The sequence below is a fragment of the Cebidichthys violaceus genome, unplaced genomic scaffold (assembly GCF_023349555.1).
Source record: "Cebidichthys violaceus isolate CVI_PGR_0920_01 unplaced genomic scaffold, fCebVio1.0.p SCAF_24, whole genome shotgun sequence".
Lineage (NCBI taxonomy): Eukaryota > Metazoa > Chordata > Actinopteri > Perciformes > Stichaeidae > Cebidichthys > Cebidichthys violaceus.
The window spans coordinates 5,369,559-5,395,691 of NW_027176417.1; the positions used below are offsets into that span (position 1 = coordinate 5,369,559).

The following is a 26,133-nucleotide window of genomic DNA, read 5'->3' on the forward strand; positions in this document are numbered from 1 at the left end:
TTTGGACAGAGTGCGGTCCAAGGTGACGGCGATGCCCAGAAGCGGGGCGGCAGCAAGCGAGACTCAGCAATGGTTGAGTCTGGCTCGTCGCGGCCAGCTGCTGGCTGAACCGCCGTCCTCCTCCGCCATCACCCAAACTCCTGGCTTACATGTGCTAGTGTTGAAAATGTCTACTCTGTAGCCTTTTTCCCTTTGAGGGCCACTTACACAACCAAATGCCATTACATGATCTTCATACCAGACTTGCAACCTGGTGATAATTTCCACGGCCAGTTTACTGCCACCCCTCTTCCAGCAAGGGTAAAGCTAGGACGCGGTGAACCGTACCGGGGGGGGGGGGGCAAAAAGGAGGGAGAAGTTGAGACCCGTGCAATTTCATGCAAATAAGGTAATACCAATTTGCAAAACGTCATTCCGCATTTAGAATTTGGGGGGGCGTAATGGTGAGGTCGCACTGTTCTGATCCAACAGAAGAGTGAAATAACATTTTGAATAGGCAGGACAGGAAGCAGAAGTATGAAGGCACACGTGTCCCTGAGAGCCAAAAGAGAAATATGCACTCAGCATGTCGGAAGAAAAATGGCCAACCAAATGGCATATTTAACAGCCTCCATTTGCTGTGACATTTTTTAGTCACAGTCTCTTTTCTTTTTTTCCTCAGCCCTCTCTTCCTCCCCGTGGTCACCTCTGTATTTGGAGCCCTTTTCTCTCTCGCGTTAATGGAATGGGATTGACGTCGAGGATACATATTTAGCTTCTCTAAAAGTGTTGTTTGTTTTGTTTTTTTTTGGGGGGGAGAGATATTATAATTAAAAAGCAGCACCTGAGAAACAAGTTAAAGCACAGCATTAACACAAATGAATGCACTTCTTAAGATTATACTGAACCGCTACTGCATGGTTGAGATTTTGATGATGATGATGATGATGATGATGATGATGTTGATGTTGATGTTGCATCTGCGGATATAGTGCAGAAATAACTCTGGTGATGATGATGTGCCATGTGGGGCCTCTTGCTATGCAGGAAATGTTGCTTGTACATTCAGGAGGGAGCAGTAAGTCATGACCTCCGATGATTTTTTTTTTTTTTGGGGGGGGGGGGGTGCTTATCAGCTCGCCGGTGCGGTTTCAGGTTGGACTGGCAGTGTTATGGCAGAGTGATAATGCTGCTGGATCAGAATCTCTCGCTCTGTTTGAGGATGCTGGTGCTCTCTGTGTTAATTAGGCCTCCCTCTGCTGCTCTCTCCCTCCCTCCCTCCCTCCCTCCCTCTCTCCCTCTCTCTGACAGCAGCATACAGCAGCTAGCTCTGTAAATCTGAAAACAACTCTGACTCCCCCTGCCATTCCCACACATCACTCTCTTCCTCGCTGTTTTCTTCTCTACAATAGGTCATGTTGCTTTATTACAGATACTCCCAAACCCAGGTGTTTTCTGAACCAATCATTAACCGATAACCGACAAGATCAGTGCCTTGGGTGCCGCGGTTGAAGTGCCTAACAAGCCGCCGAGCTGCAGCGATACCCGATGCATAAACTTGTTAAATGCCCATGCGCCCTCTCCCCTGTATCAGTTAGCTTGTGCCTGCCTGGCGAACTCTGTCAGCGTTTCCCGCCAAGCCCGGCGATGACAGTGAGTAGGAAGTTAGCAGTAGCGTTACAGCTGTGAACGTGGCAGTGCGGTGTGTGTGTGTGTGTGTGTGTGTGTGTGTGTGTGTGTGTGTATTTATCCTGACAGTAGTACATACAATTCTGCCTCCTCCATAGTTTCCATAGCTCTTTTATATTATGAAGCCATCCAGTCCTCGCTGCAGGCTGCTGACCATCTCTGTCTATTCCCATGCTCTCTCACACAGGCCAACTGTTATTGATAACTTGGGAGCACTTTCACCTTTTCTTTACATCTCCCCTCCTGATCGTGACTGAAGCCAGATTAAATTGAGGAGATCCATAAGAGATCATAGGTTTCACTTGGATTTACGCCTGTCAGTCTCTTTCACCCGGAGCGCAAAGGCTCCCTGAGAGGATTTAGCACCTTGCTTTTTCATTTGCTGCCTTCTTGGCTGCTTCTTACCTTGAAAAAGAGATAGTCTTCCCCGCCACAGGTTGAATAAGTGGCTAAACTGACTTCTAACTCTGTCACTTTCACACCCTTTCATTTTTCAGTCTATCGTTCTCTGCCCGCGCTTTCTCTCCGTCAGCAGAAAGTGATGCGGGTCTCAAATTGCAGAGCAATAACATTCTGAACAGCACTTTGGTCAGACAGATATTAGAAAATCAGGAGAGGAGGACCCTCCAAAGACCTTTAGCAGTGTAAAGAAAATGTACAGCACTCTTAAATACATAGTCACAGAGGCTCATACTCTACATGCACAGACTGCACATGTGCTCGTTAATGCGCATACAATAGAGACAAAACAAATTAGATGAATAAACGGATCAATATTAATAAAAATTCCGCTCTCTTTGCAAGTAGACCCCGCCAAGACCCCTGACCGGCTGCCTTTTGAATTATAGATGCATGAGTGACGCACGGATCACAGGAGATTGATGTCTGTCATGTCTGACACTAGGACATGATCCCACAGTTCCTCTCTGTGATTACTAAAAGTGCGGGTTCAACATACGGCACAGAGGAACGGATGCCGCCGACTACATGTACGCACGCGCTGAGGCGCCCACGCGTACTTGTGTCAACGGCAGGTCTCCGTGACTCCTTGAACCGCGCGAGGTAGTCACCGTTGTGGTGGAGAATAATGATTGACTGGATGGAGCCTGATCTGCGTCAGACAGAGTAGGAGACTCTGAACTGTGCTGCAGGCAATTACTTTGTTTTAGAGGGAAAGAAGGAGGGAGGGAGAGGATGGAGAGACGGGAGAAAGAGGGGGAGGGATTTGCCCGGTTTGGGGGGGGAGGAGGGCTGCTGTGAGTTCACAGTGACACCTGGTGGTAAACGTCAGAGCCAGAATCCTATTCACTAAAGGAAATAGAAGATTATGTTTTTATGGTTTCACTCCTGTCAGTCTCACTTACTGTACTCACTTGTTCCACATATTTTTCTGCATCCCAGTACTGGTTAATAGGGTTCAATAGTTGAAGTTAATACCCCACATGTTCTGCACATGTGTTTATGTCTGTACCCTTGAGGACTTTCCATTGATTATATTGATTTCTAGCCTCTAACCCCATAACCTCAAAGGTGCTGCGCGTGGCGTCTCTCGAGCACTCTCTCACTGTCAAATTAATTACATCCTACCAATTAACTTGTGAGGACTGTATACACTGCTATATGTGATAAAAGCAAAGGAAATGTTTCTTACAGGCTAATGAGTGCTTTGAAACCGTTTGTAGGAGAACGACCTTCTTCGTGTCATAAAGCTGTGGAGCAGAGATTCTGCTGGGTCAGTTCTGTTGGCTTACACACTGTGTGTCCTTGACTAGCTTTTTGACGTTAGCGACCGCTAACTCTAACTAAAAGACAGATGTGAAGAGAAATTGCTCTCACATGCTATTTTCAGCTATACCTCAAAGGGCAACTGTAACAAAAGAAAGGAAGTGAATTAAAGGCTGCTTCGTGATTGAAGGATGGTGCAATGTGTTGAAACGCTGTCACCTCACTATTGGCTCATATAGGTTATGTTTCATACTTCCCTTTGTTAAATTTGGTTTCTATGCTCTGATATAATTGCAAACTGCATTACTTACTTCATATTTGCCTTGGCTGGTGAAATGGAAGTGAAGGTTGGCTTTAGCTCCCAAACATTTGTTAAATAAATGATCCCTCCAGACCAGCAGACCATAAGACAGACGACAGCTTTAAGACTGTGAGGCAGAATACAAGATGGATCGTCTGCTGTGCATCAGTGATGCTGCCGTCTCCTTCTGTAGGTTCTATCTGTGCTGCTCTCAGACCTTAAACATATGTTTTCAATCTTTAATGAACTGCCTTAGAGTTGATGCAGACATGTAGCATATTTAAACCAAAGTCCTGCCCGATACGAGCGCAGGTTCGTGCTGCTGGCCGTCCTGCGGTTCCCCTGGAGGTGTCGGGGGTTCATGTTAAAGGAAACCCACACATAGGCTGTAAGAGAGGTGCATTACTCATTAACTTCCCCTGCCTGGATTTGCCCAAATAGTCCTCCTGAGGATTTAAAGTTACAGTCCACCACCCACAAACCTGCATCTCCAAGCTTGCACCTAAAATAATTCAGAAAAACAGACTCGCCTGATGCATGTTCTCAGACATTTACTAGGTTTAACGCCGGACACGCCACTTTCAAAACAAATATTCGCAGAATGCATTCAATTACTAAATCACCTTGGTCTGGTTGCCAAGCAACATTAGTGCAAGAACGGCTGCTTCCACTTTCTTTCAGCCTCTCTGGTGATTTGTCTTGTGTTGTTTATGTACATTAGTCTGAGAGAAAAGAACGGGGGGGGGATGAGAGAATGGATTTACAATGGGACCGGCACAATGGTAAAGACACAAACACAGATCTGCCGCAATGCATGCAGCCGCCCACGTAGAAGCACGCAAACACACTTTTTTCGATTTCCAATTTGTGTGTCGTTGTTGTTGTTGTTGTTGTTGTTGTTTTGCCGCTTCCTCTGCTTATTAATTACGTCCACGGTGTCTTTGGCTTCCCTGTCGAGCGCCCTGTGATGTTCTGCAGAATGTTCCTCATGAATATATTCTACATTGTCTCTCTTGCACACAGAATCTGTGACGGGAGTGTAACGCACAAGTAGTTTTATGGTGAATGTTTCCTACCTTTTTGATCTGTTGTCCAGCTGTGTGTGTGTGTGTGTGTGTGTGTGTGTGTGTGTGTGTGTGTGTGTGTGTGTGTGTGTGTGTGTGTGTGTGTGTGTGTGTGTGTGTGTGTGCAGGATAGCAGGTATTGCACATGAGGCTTCTGTAACGCATAGGCGGCTGGAGACAGGCACTCTCTGTCATCCTCAGCTTCATCCGTCACGGCAGGACAGCCGACAAACACGCGCGTACAGACGCCCGTCCAAAGGTTAACGAGCACACGCCGCTATGTGTGTTTTGCTCTAAGTGGCGCCGCGGTGTGATGTATGTGTCGCTCGCCGTGCCGGCCTCCATCACGTTTTCTTCTCGCTCGGTGTGGTAAACGAGTCAATCGCTGTTATCTGGGAGACATGGGAATTTGTCTTTCCTTTCAGATGTGGAATAACTTTATTCGCCAAGAAGGAAATAAATGGACCGGGGGTTTGTCTCGGGGACACTGATGCAGCAACATCTCGACAGATAAGATTACAGTGACAGTTTGTGTAGTTACACATGGTAGCTGTCCCAAACATGGTCATGAGACCACTTTTTTTTGACAGCTTGGAAGTGTTTTGTGTTTATTTAAACTCTGGGTTGTCTTGATCTCAGGTCCTTTTGGAACTTTTTCCTGTCTATCTTCAATTTCTAAGATTTGTAAGTATGCAATAGAACTCAAATATCTCTGTTACAGTGTGTCTTTGTTGAATGTGATGCCTTTTTTCTATACACACAGTATGTATGTCTTTAGGTGCTTTGAACCACATTTGACTCAAAAACAATTATTTAAATGTACGTTAAAGCTTAGCATTGTACTGTTTCAGGAGATTACTGGAAAAAAATACTAAACAATTAATTTCTAGTGATAGTTCTGTATGCACTGGGTATTCCACTACTGCGTACTTCTTCTAGGAAGTAGCCACAGCCTCGCACTCTCAGTGAGACACTGACTAAATTACTATTAAGGAATTGCTCAATGTTATGTAGTCACCTTCTTGGCGACCATTAGATGAAAAAGTTGGGTATCACTCATGTCTGTACGGCAAATATGAATATGCAGCGCGTTAGCTTAGGTCGGAAACGGGAGGAAACGGCTTGCCAATAGATTTAGTGTGTCAATAAGTGAGCTTTGTGCTAAGATAATCTAGCAATGTACGTAGTGTAGAATAAAAAGTGGAGGTTGTATCGTGGGCTCACCACTCCTTATTCAATTTCTTCTCATTGCTGAAATTTGTGCATGAAAAGAAAAATCTGTGCTGCATATACCAAAGGGCACGACACCCTTGAACTTCTGCGTCCCCTTTTGTCCTTGTCTGTAGAAAATGGTCGCCCACGAGGTCGGACACATTATACAGTACAAACCCCATTGACAGATGAACAGTTCCATTAGAAGAAGGTTATAGCCAAGCCCAAGATTCTCTAACAGCACAATTATTAGAGAGGGGAGCAAATGTCAAAGCCCTCATTAAGTCCCTTTGGTGCCAGTATGTCCAGTGAATAAATCCAAATGGCCTCCATTCTAAGTAGGAGGGCACTGATGTCATCCCCTCTATGGCAGCACTTAACCTATGCATTGCCATAAAATCAGCTTGAGGTCATCAAGCGTGAAGCGCATTTCCACAGACGAGGGAACTCGACAGTACATACAGGGGAAGAAAGCTGCGGTCGTGTGCCTTCCACCATTGATAAGTGAGCTCGGCAGTTTGCCTCCGACCTGAAGGAATTGTTTGAATATGTGGCTCGGAAAACAAACCAAGATAACCTAGCTTAAACTATCAGTGGTTGTGTTGCATTGTGGAAAAAGGATTTATGTATGCCGTCTGTGCAATGTCACTGTGTGTGTGTGTGTGTGTGTGTGTGTGTGTGTGTGTGTGTGTGTGTGTGTGTGCGCGCGTGTGCGTGTGCGTCCTCTACCGCCTACACAGAGGTGTTCTTAGGCCAGGTAGTGAACAAAAGGAACCTTTCCATGCGTGCTTGCAAAAAGTATAAGCTCAAAAATATACTACTGCTTTTTTTTTTTTCTTTTCACCAGCCTCTCACCAACAAAGATGACTGAACAGCTGAACTCTGCTCAGACCTTGATGCTGTTTTCCAAGCTGAATTTTGACAATGCCACCACTAAGTCCCTCTCTGCCTCGAACAGCTGGAACCCTTCCAGTTTAGTTTTGTAGGGGGGGGTATGTTTTGTTTCACACCAATGAGTTATGTATGAGGCATGTGGATTGAGATTTGAAATTCATGTTTTTTTTAACAGTGTTCCTCACACAATAGTGGCTCTTATTCTCTGTTCCTATGGTTTTTAGTGTTACATAACCTTCCATTTGGATTTGATGTTTGACACACATTTTGCCTGGATTTCTCTATCCTATCTAAAATTCACAGCTGACATTCAAAAATACCAAACTGTGATCCTGCCCCCATAAGATTAGCCGAATTCTTCAGTTTTTAATAACTGTTGGATGGTTTTTCAAGGAATTCTGTGCAGACATTCATTGTCCCCAGATGCTGAATCCTACTGACTTTGGTGATTCCCTGACTTGTCATCTGGCGCCACCATGAGTTTGACATTATCTGTATTTTAGTCAATGTGTCTCAGCATCTGTTGAATGGATTGCCAAGAAATATGGTACAGCCATTCATGGTACCCAGATGATGGCTCTTAAAGACTTTGGGGATCCCCTGACTTCTAATTGCGCACCACCAGCAGGCTAAAACTTGAACTGGCCCCGTGAAATATCTCTACATCTATAGCATGGATACAGAATTTTGTACGGAAAGTCGTGGTTCCCAGATGGTGAATCCTGCTGACTTTGGTGATGCCCCTCTGTCAACCCATGGGTTTGACATTTGTGGATTTGAATGAAATGTCTCGACGACTACTGGACGGACTGCAATGAATTTAGCTGCGGACTTTCATGTCTCCCACGGGGGGAATTGTAATTACCTTTAGCTTTAATCCAGCTCCATCAGGTTACAGCCTCAGCTGTACTCTGTTTTTAGTGCTAATTAGCAAATGTTAGCATGCCGACAAGATTACAAGGTTCGTATATTTGTCATTTTACAACACTGGAATGCACGATGAAATATAAGCGCCTTCGTGCTACACTCACATAGAACATATATACAAGTATTTAAATTAGATTAAGACACAATAAAATGTGCAGATGATGAATGTGAACATGGTTAACATTATATCGGTTCAACCTCAGAATTCATCACAACCTTAAACAACACGCAGCCCCCTGCATTGAATCCCCACTTAGTCTTGTTCCTGTGTCAAACACAACACAGCAGTCTCATCGTCATGAGGAAGATGAATCATCTTCATCTTTAACACAATAAAACCTGTTTAGCTATTATCCATAGATGCACACGTTGAAAACATCAAACAGGGGAGTCACTACGCAATGCCGTGCAATGTGCCTGAGCAAGACTTCAGTTTACAGAAGAAGACAGTTTTCCCACAATATCTTCATGTTTTCGTGGTTTCCCCAGACACCAGCAACAATACCACCCCCGCAGTGATGCGTCTGTCCTTACGTAACTTTCCCACGGGATGCGGTGGGTGACGCTTCCCGCTCGTCAGGTCCCGCCTCTGCCACGTCTCCCAGGAGCCGCCCGGTTAAGGCGGAGTGGAGGGAAGTCTAATATTAGTTTGAGTGCGACTTCTTCTCATGTCACTTCAAACTTGCAAAGAGCGGAATGAAATCCTGCTTCATCTCGACTCGTTGTTGCAAAAAGAAACGCACTCCGCCGGCAGGTTCTGATCTCGTGGACAGATTCTAGATCCTCAAAGGTTTGGAATTGCAGAGGCTAAAGTAAACCGCTTGGGAATATCTGCTTTTGCGAGGCGATCAATATAGGTAGGCCTTGCTTTTTCCAGACAGACAGTGGCCTCTAATTTCACTATGTTTTGCTTGGTGGATTAAATATTCTATTATAGAGGGTTTTTGTAAGCCATCCTGAGAGAGCTGCTCAAGGAGAAAGAGAGAGTATGAAGATAGCAAGGAAGCCAGAAGAAGGGAGGGTGAGAGGGGAGAGATGTTTCAAAAATTAATTCCTGGGGTTTATTCAACTCTTATCACTCCGTCCTATCTGGGCTTATACCTGGGCTTCAGAAAGAGAGTGAGTGAGGGGAGGCAGACAAAGGACGAGGATAAGGAGGGGATCAGATGGAGGTGAGGCGGGAGGGAGGGAGGGCAGCGGGCGGCTGAATTGGGGGAAGCTTATCGGCGTGACGCACACCTGGGCCGCCGTCCTCCACCGTCTCATGTTTTCGAGATGAAAGCGCTTATAGGCCGACGACCGTGCGGAGGTCAGCGGTCCGGTCTCGCACGTCCGTGGAATCATCCGAACCCACGCTCCTCAGGTTCACGAGCTGTTTTCTTCCTCTCGTATCCAGCCAAGCAGAAAATCAAATGCCTGTACAGCAGATGTTATAATTTCATCGCTGTCTGGTTTTGGTAATGAAGGAGCCCTAGTTTAAAGAAATCACACCACAAAAACACAACATTCAATTTCCGTCTCATTTAGTGGGCCGTGAAGTGATCTATGCCGAGTGTTTCACGTCGCAGATGTTGACAGTTACCTCTGTGGCTGTTTTTAGGACATGGAGGAGATGAAGTTTGACATATATTATTGCATGAACTGTTGACATGTGTAGACTCATTAATTAAAGTGAAGTGTTGTCACAAGTCGTGAAATATTTTCAGGATGGAAAAGAATGCCGGCTGTAAAGTACCGTAAAAATTGGCAGAATTTGAAAAGACGTGTAGAATATGTCTATTTGATTGATGATAACTTACCCCCTTGCTTATCTTCCAGCTGTTGCTTTACTCACCAAATCCCTCCGAAATCCATAGTTGCTCCAAATTTGCTCTATAAAATTAAAAAAAATTCCTTCCGACACATTATTTAGGGTGGTTTTAGGTGCAGGGTGTTCACAACGGTGAAATGTGGAGCGTTAACAGGCGCAGCATTGCATCTGAAGACTGAACACATGCTTCCCGTGCCCCCTGGCTCCTAGTAGTTACTGCAGCTTCCCACGATCAAAGACCACGATGTGGATGGGGGGATGGAGGGACTGGACAGATGGAGAGATGGAGAGATGGGCGTGAGCTTGAATTAAGAACACAATTAGAGCATTTCTTTTTTGGGTTGCTGGATGCATGAGGGAATATTTTTAGCTGCTACTGGAGCAGGAATATGAAGTGAAATGATTAATATTCATACCACTGCTCTGGCAAAGTATAGTCACTGCAGGGAGAGGGGGGAGGGGGGGGCTGCACATGTATAGATGTGCAGCTAAAAGGTGCTAGTCTTGCTAAAGGGTTTCATGACAGTGGCTAGATTTGTTGATAAATGGATAATCCTCAGTTGTATTTTGCGTTTTAAGGCAATTTAGCAAATGACAGCGTGCTAACACGCTAAACAAACATGGTAAACATACCTGCCTGTTAGCATTTAACTCAAAATGCTCAGGCAGCCTCACAGAGCTGCAAGCGTTGCCGATCCTGTCCCTGCTGTAATCGCGCAAAATATCCACGTCAGATCAGAAATAAAAGAGAGGATGTCTTTCAGCATAACAGCAAAATGTGCCTTATCACCACTGCACTGGAACCCCGGCGGGATGCTGGGCGACAGAGACGCATTGTGCGACCGCTCGTTTTCTGCAACATGAATAGAAACCGTCCCACATAGGAAGGGTTACGGAGGTGGGCTCTATTGTATCCTGCTAAGAGAGAAAGCGGCCGGTCTCAGTGGACGGGCTGCTGTTTGATTCCACCACACAACATCGACTTAGCAGATGGGACAATAGAAAAATAAAAGTGGCAAGAAAGCTTGTACGGTGGCAGCCAGAGACTTGCCCTTAAAAAAGCAATTATGGGAGTTTGATGTACCTTTGTGACTAATTTCTCCACCTATAGGCACTGAATGGGGTGGTGGGGGTGTCGGCAGAATTGTGCTGTTGTACAATGAGATGGAAAAAGAGAGAGAACTCATCGGGGACGAGGGGAGGAGCAACCAGGGGCCTGGACATACTGAGCATTAATATTTCATATCAGCCTCCATTTGTCTCCCTCATTTTCTCAAACGTAATAGACGTCAGGGACACGAGAGCCAGGCAGCAGACAGCGGAGGGTGGCGGCTGCACATCCACGTACGTCCATGGTGCACCATCATTTCTCCATTTAAGTGAAATAAGAAGTGAGGCTCTCTAATGGCCCCTCTTACCAAGCTGAACTATTGAAATTGCTATTCTGACTAACATGCATCTTATTTTCAAGGTTGTTCTCTATTCTATGGGGGGAGATGTTACCTCTGCACTCCCACAGGCACAGGTTATTAAGCAAGGCAGGAGCAGCAGCCTGTCGATAGCATCACTGAGACGCAATTTCTACAAGCTAATCTACTCCACATTATCACAGTGTGAGGTGAAGAGACAGTCAGCGATGGAAAGTGGTGTGGTTGTTATCATTTCAAAATGTGTTTTTAAAAGACTGATAATGGGAAACAAGTTGACCGGGGGACCTGAGTGCTGGTGAGTGGGAGCATTACGCATCGGTACAAAAGCATTTGGTATCTCAACCAGACCTGAATCCTATACTATACAGTCGCAAATCCAACCTACTTCCCAGAACTGTGCACTCATATTCGACCGAAAGCATCTGCTGGAAAGACAACTGTTAACAACAACAACTTAAGAGACCGTAATACGTCTGTATTTGTGTTCTTCCTCCAAGCGACTGAAAAAGACGAGTTACTTAAAACGAGTAACTTTTCGTAAACGGCGTCTACTGTGCATAGAACAGAACATTTTCTAAATGCTAAACTACTGCATTTAGCTACAGTGCTAAGCTATTAGAAGTAAACCAATTCTGTAATGTCAGTTATGCCGCAATATTCCTCTAAAGTTTGCTGTAATAGCAAAACCTCTGAGTGTATTGAATTGAGCAATAGTTCATTATACTCCATAAGAATACAACTTTTTAATGCTTCTAAAGAGCTTTTTACTTCCGAGAACATTCAAACTTGAGGTAAAGAAATCTTCATCTTAAAATGTTAATAACGGACATGAATCCATGATATTTGTTCTGAAAGAAAATGTTCTGTGGGAACATTAGAATTAAATCGGAGCTGCATTAGACACCGACCAACCGTGTGGTTTCCCCTCCTCCTTAATCCCAATCCAACCCCCGGTCAATACCCGAAATAACACAGCTACGGTCGGCTGCTATTGTAATGAGCCGGATTCCCACAGAAACGTTGGTTCACTTTGGGTCCACGCTGAAGGGGGAACAACAAATGAAAGAATCTCTCATTTACATGAGGCCCGGACCAGGTGTATAAAGGAATGGATCTCATTAGATGCTGAAGATGTTAAGCTTTTGGCCTAATGGAAATCTTGATGATCACAAAGCCCCAAAGGATGCTGTGACGAGCAGAATTAACAAGCAACCTCAGAAATGTGGATACGGACAAAACGGGGGCTTCTTGTTGTGACAGGGTCACAGGGGTCCACCGGTCCCCCAGTTCAGGGTCCACAGAACCCGGCAACGATTTACAATCCTTCTGCAATATTTCTCTTCCCCTGGCGTTTATCCAGGGCCATTCAAGTTGTCCTTGACTTGCCTCATAATTGTGCGACTGAATGAATTCTATTCAGGAAATGCGTTAAATAATTGGACATGGCATAAAGCAAACAATATCAGAAAGAGAGAAGGGAAAAAAAAAGGGAGAGGAAGTGCTGGACCAAAAACAGAGAGACGAAGAGGCTGGCTTCAGTTCTTAACAGCACGAGTAAAAGGTTTAGAAGCCGACGCATCTTCCTGATTAAAAGAGTTCCCCTCGAACAACTTTAGTCCACGCTTTCTTTTACATAAATATGTAGGTAGATGTACAAAATGTCGCAATCGCCATAGAAACAAAACCTTAATTATAACAACATAGCTCTGACAATCGTGTACACTTGTTTTGGGGGAAAACGGTGCCACAGATTCTGTTTTCCTCTGGGAATTAAATGGCTAAATAAATAGAGCCTGGCACCTGTCAATCATCTGAGGTAATCTTGAAGCAGCTTTATAAGGGTCGCGACTTCCTCTGCTTGAGTCTAATACGCGATTTAAAAACGCCAGCGGTGTGAAACCTGGGGGGGGGGTGTATGATGAACTAAGAGAGAAATGACACCGTTCAGTCAAAGGTTTTTCAGCTTTTAGAATCTGTCAGTAAGCCAGGATTTGGATAAAAAAATACAGCAGAAAAATACGGTGAAGTCATGCAGAGAATGTTCTCCTCGTTAAACTTCGACGAGGTCATATCAGACTTAACAAACCAGACGGAGAGACGGGGGTAGTATTGTGTTCAATGCAAAAGGGAGGCCGTGGGTTTATAGAAAGAAACTACATTCAATAGATTCTTTTCTCTTTGTGTTCAGGAGACGGATGTCTTCACAGCAGCTTCAGTCTGCTCCTCTTATCTCGGTGAGTTATGAGTCTCGTAACAACTTTCTGCACCGACGCTGTGTCTGCTAATGCAGTGGCAGCACAATACTGAGAATTTCTCTATTTATATGAAATATTTGTGACAAAAAAACAAATATTAACTCACAAATAACACGTAACTGAGCCAGAGTTCAGTTACGCAACAGTGTCATCCACCGCTTTTTGCATGCAAAAAGGTCGAGCATCCTTCCTTCCTTCCTCTGTCCTCCTCAACCGAAGACGATCGCCTCTGTGTCTTCGGGACGAGACTGTTGTTGGGCTGATAGAATGTCTGTTGCTTCTGGGAAGGTGGAATTTAACCGAGGAATCGTGTTCATTAGCACAAACAGGGAAACGGGCTGTTTGTGGGAATAAATGCAGCTGATTAGACCGCAGAGAAAAATGAGAGGACGGGGACAAGAGGAGGGGGGGGGGATTGATGGAGGGGAGTGAAGTAGCGAGAGATAACCATATCATAACGGAGCGAGGGGGAAGAAACAGAAACGGGGGAGACACAAATAAATGGCAAGAGAACTAATGCAGCATAAAAAGCCAATTTCCTAAACCTCTGAAGACCCCCTCCTGGGTGGAAACAATTACTGCGGACGGGGAGACAGTTATGATTAAACAAGCGAGCGCCTTGACAGTGGAGATAAAGTTTGGAGAGGACAAGCTGACGCAGAGTCGTGTTTGCTGCAGAATACGATAGCTAATTCACCGCCTGCAGTGAGAGCAGCAACATGGCAAACGACGGTTCAGAGTCAGATGCATCAAAACGCGTCCACGCACACACACACACACACACACACGCACATGCACATGCACACGCGTCAAAAGTCGAGGCTGAACTTTACATGACTTTCTCTCCCATCATGGATCACGCCGATTGCCAGTTTCTCAAAGAAATAAAAATGACGTTAATTGTATTTATTTGAAGAGCGGCACGGAATATCTTACACAAAACTGATTTCAAGAGTAGGATGAGTCTTCAAATGAAATTGCAGCGGATGGTTTTTCAGAGTGCCCGAGCTGAATAGCTGCATCTTCATCATCAGATTAGAAAACAAGGGACAGACATAACAGAGTGGCTTGAATTAATGAATTAAAAGTGAGCCGCCGCCGCGAGACGGAGAGGGAAACGGTCGACAACGACGACAGCAGGGGGCCACTTTGGCATCTGCTGAAAGCCGAGGATTGTCATTAAATAAATAATGTTTGGCCGCGTCGCTTCGCCCTTTGAAAAACACGGCTGTGAAATCGGTGCGCTTCTCCGAGGGAATCATAAGCAGATAATGATTGCCACAAAACTGTGCCGGGTTTTCAGATGTGGACGGGTTCTATTTCCACAAGAATTAGTCATGCGCTGGTTTAGTTCAGCCAGTTCTGAGAGGACAGTGACCCCCCCCCTCCCGAAGTCCACCTTTTCCATCACCGCGATGAATAATAATTAGGGCCTGGGCGACGCTTCAGTGAAAATACAGATTCTTCAGTTCAGGTAGAGGGTCGCTGTGACAAACGGGGCCTTCCTCATTTCCTGATTTTCTGCCTCCTCGTCTCCTTGCCTCTCGACTCTGAAATTGATCTCGGCTCTCCATCTTGAAGGAGCGAGGAGGCTTGCCGGAGGAGATAGGAGCGATTAAACACCGGCCTTTTCAGCACCCGCGACAAATGAAAGAGGCGTGGCACACAGATGGAATAATCTCAAAATGTAACCGATCCTTTCTGTTTTCACAAGTCTAAGTTATTTGAGATGATCAAACTTTCTACTCTTCACTTCTATTACTTATGTTTCTACATTGAGTGGAGGACACACCTACTTCAACTACTATAATAGAAACATGATATTTATACAGCTGCTGTCATCAACTTATCCATAACGACATTCTCTTGCATTCAGCACTGAATTACTATATTTCATGTTGTCATAGAGATAAACAGTTATGTGTTTGTGTATACATAATATATATATATGTGTGTGTGTGTGTGTGTGTGTGTATATGTGTGTGTGTGTGTGTGTGTGTGTGTGTGTGTGTGTGTGTGTGTGTGTGTGTATGACATTTGTACATTGTTGTCACAGTCTTGCCACGTTGTAAATTGATTTTAAATGAAGTATATTAGTTGTCATGACCACTGATTTGTTCATCTGAAAGCGATCATAAAATGAGGGCTCAAAGAAATACGGCTACCCAAAATATTCAGAGACCAAATGCACCATTGTGTTTCTGTAATTATCTAAGGTTGCTTCTGCTTTTATGGACTGCAAAACAAATTCTAATTGGAAAGGTGTTTGGGGGGGGGGGGTGTCACAGCAGTAATCCCCCGGTGTATCTGGTATATAACACTGCAGGGACATCGACTAAAATCAATTATCATTTAATCCTTCTTTTGACGCCAAAACTATTTAAAATAGAAACAATACTACTGTAATTGTAATACTGTTACAATGGAACAACATTGTTTAACAGGTGAAGGCAAACCTTTTGAGCACCTGTGTATTCATATAAAATATCAGTTTTTGATGTTTATTTTGGATAATTGAATTTAACAAAACGCTCTTTAGAATAGCCAATACAATTAATAATTTCATTAATCAACTTATCGAAAAAAGTAATTGTTAATTGACTCAATTAAGAAATAGGGGCAAACCTAATAATAATACATTATGGATGTCTGAACAACTGTTCATGAGTGGAAATGAATACGGAAAATAAATTATTCAGCATCTTAGAAATGTACTCTAAAGATTTAATATCATTTTTTTAATTTCTTAGTTAGTATTTATTCAAGAGGTTACTCATATTGTGCGTGTTTCATGATGAGTGTCGCTATCAGGATCCAGCAGGCTGCCTGTCCTTCAGTTGTACATTAAGCATGAAGGGCCATATGCCAAGTGATGCATCGGCTTTGCACATTTTGTGCAATACAAGTCTTCTTCCTTCTAAGGTTGTGTTTCTAACGACTTCTTCAGCCGTATTTGTTGCACTCTGCCTGGCTCTAGAACAGAGACCAGAACCCGGCCTGTTCCCAGGCCTTTAAGACCCGAACCGGCAGACAAGACCGGTAATAATGGACAACTCTGCTTTCTACATTCACACTGATGGTAACATTGGACATAAATCATGAAGTGCAGAATCCTCCAATATAGGTCATTTCGAGAATACTGGGTCTGCAAACCCAGACACAACTCAACATGATCGGCTACACTTGATCTTTGGATGCCATCCAGTTCTGGACGAATGTTAATCCAGTATTTAGTATTTTTCCCTCGGTTTTGGTCTCCACCAACTACCTGATGGACCCACCTGGCTCTTTAGCTGCTAAATGCTCACCAGCTAACCGCTAACTTTGTCCGTCAAAGAGCTTTTTTGGGAAAATGATTTTACCCGCTGTTGAGTCTTTTTAAGCTAAAATGAAGAATATTGTCAAACAGAACTTGTCTTTCAAAAGTATTAATTCTCTGGCCAGAGAAGAGGCACAGTTCTACAGAGTCACTCAGACCGTAGAAGTGTGCACTACAGAGTTCTGATCAAGGTGAGGGCCTGTGTACTGGAACATCCTCTTTCATGGTAGTAAAGTATAAGACGTGCTTTGTCTGCGTAACAACAGACATATGGGTTTTATCCTTGAGGCGTAGGACATGTGAACATACAAGACGTACTGTGTGCAGGCACTCAGCTGCTGCATGGATCACAAGTGTCATGATGAAAGCATAGACTGTTTCACAACAGGTATATCAACCAGTTCTACTGATAAGAATATAAAAAACTCACAAGAATATCAAGTTCATGATAACTAACGGCACGTATGTTAACTCAAAGGATGAAGCTCTACTGAGTTCAGAGCAAAAGTACAGTATACACAATATACTGAGAAATGGTCCATTACATGAGCAGTAGCCTGCAGTGGAGCTTCTTTTGATGGAAGCAGCACTGGGAGGTGGGACTAGACCAGTAAAGCCCACGTTGTAGCTGCAGGTTAAAAGATGCTCAAACCCTCCATAGAGCCGTGTGCACTGCAGCATTTAGGGTTTGTTACTTCTTGCGACCCTTTTCACAATAAGTGAAAATAAGTATTTATCCTTTGTTGATAAAAGAAAAGTTAAGATCAGCTTTAATTAAACGTGTTGTTGCTTTTACTGAACCTTGTGCATTCCAAAGAATCCTTTAATTTACCTCTAAAACAAAAAGCGAGTGAGAAACATTGCCTTGTACCATACTTGTCAGTAACATTATAATGAGGTCTGTGATCCTGTATTTTAAGGACATTAATCAACAACATCACATTCAGCCTTGAGCACGGTGTAGACACCAGTTGCTATGATACACATCCCTTTTCCTTCCTTCTATCACGGCGGGTCTCCCTCCTTCTCCCCGGTCTCCCGCTCTCTGTAGAGAGGTTACAGCCTGTGTTCCAAATATCCCCCCCACCCCCCCACCCCTACCCCCTTGTTTACAGACAGAAAATGACAAGATAAGTGTGGAGGAGGGTTCCGAAGTGAGCAGATGCTGCCATTTCAGCTCTGTAAATGGCAGTTTATGAGGAACAACAGAGGGCATGGAGAGAGAGATGTGGGTGTTGGGGGGGGGGGAGGTTGGAAGCCATTTCTGGAGCAGGATCGCAGCTTTTGGCTCTGAACTCATTACCGCTCAAAAAATCAAAAGATTCTGTGGAAGGAGCACACCGCTGTCACTGGAATCTCCGCCCCGCGCTCCTTATAGAACACAACTTTTCTCCCCGCCACGTCATTTGCCCCCCAACCAGCACCACCTTCCCTCCCCTCCCCTCCCCTCCCTCATCCGGCGATGACAGGCAGCCAAACTTCACACGGCCGCTGCAAAGTGGGTCAATAACAAACCGAGGCGAGAGAGACGGAGAGAGGGGAGCGAGCTCGTCGCTGCTCTAGTTTTTGAAGACGCGGATAATAAGATGTAACAAAAGGGTCATCCATCACATGTGGTTTGTTTTAATGTGCCGCTCATGCCGTGTGTGTGTGGGTGTGTGTGTGGGTGTGTGTGTGTGTGTGGGTGTGTGTGTGGGTGTGTGGGTGGGTGGACAGACACGCGTTAGGGCTCGACTGCTCTGCAGCTCCGGCAGCACGCCGTGGCTCCCTCTGCTGTCGGTCGAGGCCGATGTCATGCCGATCGGCGACAGGGATTCGACAGGAATTTGCATTTCTGGACATTGTTGTCAGATGACGTGGTAACATTCAGCGGCAGTGGCGTTAACGGGCACCAAGAAGGTGCAGGTTTAGTTTCAGATGGGGACACAGTGAAGTCTCGGGGGTTCTTCAGCCAGAAGGAAAAATAAACTGAAAGCTCTGTAAACGAGCCTCGTTTTCCACTCCCACAGGTAGCTTATAACACCGTCTGTATATCTATCTATATCTCATTAGACCTTTAGATGAGAAGGAGTGCAACGTTCTCCAACGTTTATGGCATATACATTTATAACACCCGCACTGATAATTCCTCACGTGTATCTGTAAACCACCATTGTCATCGTTACTAAAGGTCAGAGGGATGATTTATGGTTCATCTGTAGACTCGTATTGAAACAGCCTGTACAGATGGCTTTGTGAAGCCAATTTAGGATCAAAATGAAAAGATCATTAACTAATGTAAACAAAAAGGGCGATAAAATGTTCCACAAAGGTTGCATCTCTCCCCATATATTTAATCGCTTCCTTATCATATCATGGCATTTCTTAATACCTCCTACAAAATGTGCAGACAAGGTTTTTTTTTGTCATTTCTGCTTTGTTGATGGAGATAGTTTTGATGGCATGCAGCAAAGGGCCCGGGCCGCATGCTCTAACAGGTGAGCTACCGGTGGTGCCCCAGTGAAAGGGTTTTTTCAGCCCTGAGTAGTGCCTGCAGCTTTTCTTTCAGGCTGCACGCACGCCCAACAAACCTCCACCGAGAAGTTCCAGCAGCCCATATGTTGCCAGGCAGAACCTGGGGCGAAAAGCACACAAAGCTCTCGCTGCTGCTTGTTAAGAGTCGCACTTTTTTGAGTTAATGAATCCTGCGTTCCGTCACTTTAGCACAACATCTATTGATCCTGGTTCCATTGTATAGTTTGTTGCAGCAGACGTTGTTCTCTGGCCTCTGTCTGCTGCTGTAGGTCCTGTGACGCACTTCCTCCCAGTCTTAAATTATTCAATGTCAGCAATCTTTTCATTTCTACTCGGCTACATTTCAAAGACTGGCTTCTTCTCTTCCCTGTTCAAACCCAGAATCCAGTGCTGCGTTTATGCGACACCTGCTGCTGCAGTGGCGAGTGCTTTATACCAGCGGAATCGTTTTTGGTGCACCTGCACATCCCTGTGATGCACATTTTAAAAATGAAAACAAAAAGGTCAAACCTGAACGAGAACAAGGGACAATGTTGTCCTAATAAATGCAAAAATTAAAAACCGCCCACGCGGTTTAATGAACTTGCTGAGCCGAATAGTTTTAATTGTGCAAGTGAAGAGGTCTGTGGGAGTCTGTTTATGTTCGCTGTTGTCTGCCTGGACTCTCAATGCTCAACTATCGCAGAACAAATGTCGTAGTGCAGAAGCCTTTGACCTTAAGTCCTGCTTCAGTGACTCACTGAGTATTGTTGCAGCTTTCAAAGCACAGATTTGCATTACAGGGAGAATCGGACAAACTATTCTTTTTATTATTATTCTTTCATGAAGCGCTTGCCTCGAGGTGGAGCGTTGACGAAGGCGTCTCTCTCACTCGTGCCGCGTGGATGGCAGGTGTTCATGTGGCGAGGCGTCGCCGCGTTGACGTCATTTCTTTTCTTGAGTAAAGGCCACACAATCTTGTTTTTGAAATTTCGGGTCACTTCCTCCACCTCTTGCTGTCTGCAGAAATCATAACTCACAAAGCAACACGGGATGTCAGCTCGAGTGTGACGAGCTGTCACAACAAGGAGGATGTTCTCTCGCTCTGAGGTGTTACTTTTAATCATGCCAAGTGATTTTTTTGGCTCCCTCATTTCACTGATTAGAAATGTTTCACGCCGTTTGTTTTTTTTTGGATTTCCTAGAAGAGGATTTTAGTTTTTCGCCAACTTTATAAATGTTAATCTCCGGCTGCAAGTAACTCTGAATGTTCCCTCCTCCTGAGTGGTCAGAAAACTCTCCCTAAATCTGCTAGAAAACCACACAAACGCCTTAAACTCTGCGTCATCCTCATCAAAGTTAGACTTTTAAAGAAGTTCAAGTAACCCGGGTGATTGCTGTACATCCGTGGTTATAACTGAGCTCTAACTGTATTTCTATATTTGTATATTATCTGTATCTGTTCTATTTTCATTGTTATAGTTTTAAATTGTTGTTTTAGTGTCTTTATTTGCCTCAAAGCGCTTTGAACAGCCTCTGAACAGGCTCAGGCCAACCTACTCCATGGCAACATCATATTTTGTGTTAACATCACCCGGAGCGTGTTTGGAACGCTGCTGGCCAAATCTCAAAATACATCCATCGCATGAGAAATAAAATACAAAGAAAGGGAGTGACATAAACAAAATAAAAAGTTTGTTTTCTACCATCAGTACGTTCTCGGACAGAACTAAGGCTCAACGTGTCCCAGTCGACACATCCTCTATCTGTGCACCGAAAATACAGATTCCAGTTTGTGGCAAATGTTTTTATTTTCCATAAAACCTCTACAGAGCTGCTGAAGTCCTGGAAGTTGATATATATCCATCTATCATCCTCCGGGCTGTTTCTGCTCTGTATCCAAAGGGTTAAAGCCGGCATACAGATATAATCAAAAACAACGCGTACATTACACAACAACAGCTCAGTGTGCTTCTGTTACATTGTTAATCCTCAGCGGGGGGGGGGACTCGTCTCGGGCCCGGCTGACTCTGGACTCCGCAGCAGAGCTCGGCCATCAAGCGCTGCTCTCGAGTCCGCTCACGTTGGGGCCCAACAGCAGATCGCTGGAAACGCAGCGCCGCTATTGGCCCCGCGGCGCATCGGGTATGGCCGAGGCGTCACCGGCTTCCTGAAAACATTAAGGTCCTTTCTGCCGCTCAGACGGCCCGCTATAGACCCTTTTGTGCCGCTAAGAAAGAGAATGGGGACGGATTGAAAAGCGGCGAGGAAGAGGAGGGAAAGAGTGACACATTGACGGAGGAAGAAGCCAACTGGTGCTCGCATAATTCTCAGTGATGGACATATAGTCTGAGCCAAAGAGCTTTTCTTTCAGGAAGGCGGGGGGGGGGGCTTTGGGATTCATATGTGCCGGGTGTCTCGGGCTTTATTCACACCAGGAACAGAAAATCACATCTTTACCCTTGTATGACCCAGAACTAATAGATTTTTGAGACAGAGAATAGATGCGATCTGGGGGTGAATTAGGCTAAAAATCAACTTGTCTTTTCCTGTACACATCCTCAGAATAAGCTCTTGCTCCCGGCGTGACCTAAAAATCCTATTTCAGCTTTGGCAACAACTTAATCTCTTTCTAAACGCAGACGTATTTGGACTCAATGAAGACGCAGCAGTCCAGAGGCGACGGCTCGTGATTTAACTCTGGAATCGTGACCGCTCTCTGCCGCCCGTCGTTTGAAAGTGAACGTTCATATTTATGGTCGGAAAAGTCCTGCATTTCAATCGATGAGGCCGTTTAATCAGGACGGAGGAGCGACGCAGAGCGCTCGCCGTCGTCCCGCCAAAGTCTGGACGTGTTGGCTCTGAGCTGCTGGACGTTCCCCTCCGCCTCACCCACCACCAGTGTGGTTCACTCCACACTGAGAACAAACAACACATTTCCCTGTTTCTCTTTACGCTATCGCCCCGTTAACTTCATGCCGAGCTCAATACAGAACCCTCTGTGTTTCTAATTGAAGAATCAAAATGCGTATTACCTCAGGTACTGAGGCCATTTCTCAGCCTCAACAGAGTACATCTTCATCCTAATTTACTACGCTTATGCAATAATGCTTATTTAAAAGTGTTTTTTTTTAAATTCCTATTTCATAATTAGCTGCTAAATCCAATGTTGATATTAAATCACAGCTCATAGAGACGTTATTGGTAATTTGAGTGAATTGGCAGCATAAGCTGGTTGGGGACTTAGTCTACCGGAGGTCATGAGCGGTAACTAGAAAACAACATCTTCCATTTCTTTCTTTTAAAGGCAAGCGTGAGCATAGATGTGTCCGGTCCACGTGTGATGGAATCCGCCCCATAGCTCACTCCAAAGTGAACTCATTACAGTGACTTTGATTGAACAATGGAGAATAATTCCCACCTCTTCTCGAGCAGACGTAAGGAATGCTCCATTTGATACGCGCTCAGCAAAGTCAAACAAATAAGTATAGCTTTAAAGGTATGGAAAACTTCAGAACTTCTAACCAGCGTCACAGCAGTACACTTGGAGTGTGCTCATGGGTAATCGGAGCACCTGCATGTGATGGTGGTGTAACCGCTGTGGTGTTAATGACACAAAAGTCCCGGACCATCTTAAAAAAGGGTGTTAACGAGAAGGTGGTGTGAGAACGGCGCCTCGTCCGCAGCAGGTGATAACTAGGTGACTCACTCGGCCGCCCAGGCTGTTACCCGGATTACAATACTGCTTACAATAGAGGCGCTCTGCATGTGGTTTTATGAGCAGTTTTAGTGTTCCTTTATGGATTTCAAACCAGCAATTGTTGGCTTTGTCAAGATGCTTTTGGCTACTTATGCATTTATTCTCCATAGATTGCAGCATTGGGGGTAGAGTCTGCCTCGGTTATACATTGAACCCACGGTAACTGAATTAGAGTCATAGCATAGTCAATTACGGTTACCTATTGTCAGTGCTGGAAGAATTCTGAGAATTTACTGAGGTGAATGTCATTCCAACAATCTAAAGAGGCATGATTACGGATAAAATCCTGCTTCATGTGGTTTCTTTCATTCTGGAGACTGTGTGACTGATATGTGATTGTTATCTTCACCAGGAGGATCATGATCGTCTGCACCTCGCTGCTACGCAGGCAGACAGCGTGGTGAGTTTGATTTTTGTTTGTTTTCGCCAACATTGTATGACGTGTGAGAGTTTGAATGAAGTGTGTTTTATGACACCTTATTGGTGTCCAGACGGAGGGAGTTAGACAATTGTGGGTTGGATTCATTTAATCACACAACACAGCAGTTTTGCAACAATACCAGTTAACTTTTTTGTTTTCTGTCCAAAGGCAGTCCTATAAGCTGCATATTCTGCTTTGTGTTCAGCGCTAATGTTAGCATTCTAAAATACGATGCTAAGTTGGTGAACATGGTCAACATCATACCTGTTAAACATCAGCATCAGACGCTAGCATAGCTGCTATTCCCATTGTTTACGGTCTTTGCGCCAAGTTAGCTTCACATTTAGCGTACAGACATGACAGAACCGATCTTCTCATCGTCAGTATCATCAGTATTAATTCTTACATTTTATTTTATTAAAAGATTAAAAACACAACAACATATAGAAGCCCTTGAATAATGCCTCAGATGGAGGAAAGCAAAGAGAAAGCTTCTATCTTTGGTTTGGGCATATTCAGAGATGTACCCAGACCGGCACAGTGAGCCACTAGAGGCCCGGCTCTTTGAAACTTTGTCTAAGGTTGAGTAAACAAACATGTATTTGAAGAGCATAATTCTCAGCCCGTGCATTATATACACACACACACACATACACTCAGACTTGACGAATGACGGCGAAAGGATGCAGTTCTGCGAGCAGCACCTGGTGGAGGGATTATTCTGATTCCTCGTCCGTGCGTCTCCACTTCCTCCAGACATTTCTTTTCCCTCCGAGCGTTGATCCAAACGGCTCAGCGCCGCCGTCGAGGTGTCCGTGGCTCTGCCCGAGGGAAAATATCTATTATCCACCCCACCCCCCCCACACTTGTTTTTCTTGCCTGGCAGAGGAATAACCACTCAACGATTCTGGGCTTTCACCTCTACTCTGATAAAGGTTATCTTGGCAATTTAGTGCCGGCGATATCGCATTATGGAGAGAGTTATGAGGCGGAAATCAAATTTTGCTCCCACTGACTCCGAGGAGAGGGAGGATGAAAGGTGTGCGGCACTGCACAGAGATGATGTGGTAGAAATTGCTGTGCGTTTGAGAGTGCACATGGGTTTGGCGGCATGTGCGTCCGTTTGCACGTCTACTCTGCAATACAGTCTCCTAAGAACATTAAAGCGGCAATTTCACTACAGCAGAAAGTACTTTTTTTACAAAATTGCTTCATCCCACTGCAGGCTCATGCCCACTGGGTAGCTTCAGCCAAGCCTCTTGACGGCCATTTTGAATCCTGCTAATTGCTTTATGCCAAGTGTTGCGGCAGCCAGACAGCTAGTTAATTAGTTCTTTATTTAAGAAGCATAAACCCACATGTGATGGTTTTTAAATTCTGAGGGGGAGGAAGAGGGCGTCAGCTGCAGTTTGCATCAAAAATCGCACTCATTCTCAGACTCGTAGCGAACACACAGGCACGATGCGCACATTCTTAGATGCCAAGTAAAATGCCAAGTGTAGAATATAAGATGACAGGGCTCAAGTAGAAGCCCACAGCTTCATCTGACTCCATGGAAACACAGCACACCCTGATTACATCCCCCAAAGCCCCAAAATGATGGAATATGTGGATCCAATACTAAGAGCATAATTATCCAACAAATCAAACTAAATAATGATAATTACAATCCCATTAACATTCCCTTTTTTATATTTTTTGGCAGTACTGAGGCCCATCAACATGTTTTTGATATTCCATAAACGGACTCTCTCCTCTATTTATTCATATAGAGATATTGTCCGTGTTTGGGGGTGAGCACAGTGTCGCACTTTGAAAAAACGCTGCCCTAATGGATCCAGAGAGTAACATCCATTTACTCCATTTACTCTTCGCCGTTTTAGTGAAGTATCTGCTTCCTCTCTGGAGTTTGGGTGCAACAAATAGAGAGTGTGTCTGAAAGTCCACACGGCGCAGATAGTGAATGTAAAGCTGATCTCAGTGTGCAGAGTGACGGCGCCTTCCTCCCCGTGTAAAAAGATCAGGAAATTAGAGAAACACATCACTATCAGGGCAGCCGTGGGGAAACCTACAAAGCACACCATCGCATCACACCTCCCGTATTTGTCAGATGCATTATCACATTATTACACTCACAGTTTACCCAACTCCCCGGAGAGCGAAGAAAATGTGCCGTAGCGAGGCTCATCCTGCCAAAAAGGTTGCCATGACGATGAGATTTCACCTTTTTTTTCCCCCTGTAGTTTCAGTTTATTCAACTGTACTTCTTCATCATGTGCAATTATTAAAACATCACGGTTGTAACAGTTTGCCTGAGGATAGGGTTTCAGCTGCTGCTGTTTCTAAAACAGAATTATACCGTAAGAGGGCAACCTTTTGCCCCTGGGAGGTGGTCGCCGGGAGCCCGGTGTCCCACGGCAAATTGGTTCTGAAAATATGTTTTTAGCAAAGCTGGGGAACATTTTTTTATATCATAGTGAGCTGGCACAGAAAGCACTGCGAGGAAATCATGTAACAGAGAAGTAGGACAACACTGGCTGTCTCAAACACATTCAGGTCAAAGCAGCAGAGGCGGAGACAGCCTCTGCTGCTTGTGATCCTACACATCCCATAATGATATGATGACATCATCAAGCTTGTTTTATCGAGGCGTGTTCAGACAGGAAGTAAAGCGTTTTTTTCCTCTCGCGTCATTGCTGCAGATTTGACCTCCGGACCGGTCATCCGGTCCAGTTTTTTCTCTCCCCAAACGTTAGCCGTGAGTTAGCCAGCAACAGACACACGTCTGTGTTAATGACACAACAGCTCTGTGTTAATAACACAATAGCTCTGTGTCATTAACACAATAGCTCTG

At 44.7% G+C, this 26,133-nt stretch overlaps 1 protein-coding gene across 1 annotated transcript in view; it reads left to right on the forward strand.

Moving 5' to 3' along the window:
• The window catches only part of LOC137878928 (gamma-aminobutyric acid receptor subunit alpha-5-like), a 152,679-nt gene that overhangs the window by 26,437 nt on the left and 100,109 nt on the right, over positions 1-26,133 (forward strand). Inside the window, exon 2 of the mRNA XM_068719445.1 lies at positions 23,211-23,258. The gene's annotated coding sequence lies outside the window, so the exon portion shown is untranslated. The remainder of the gene's footprint in view (positions 1-23,210; positions 23,259-26,133) is intronic.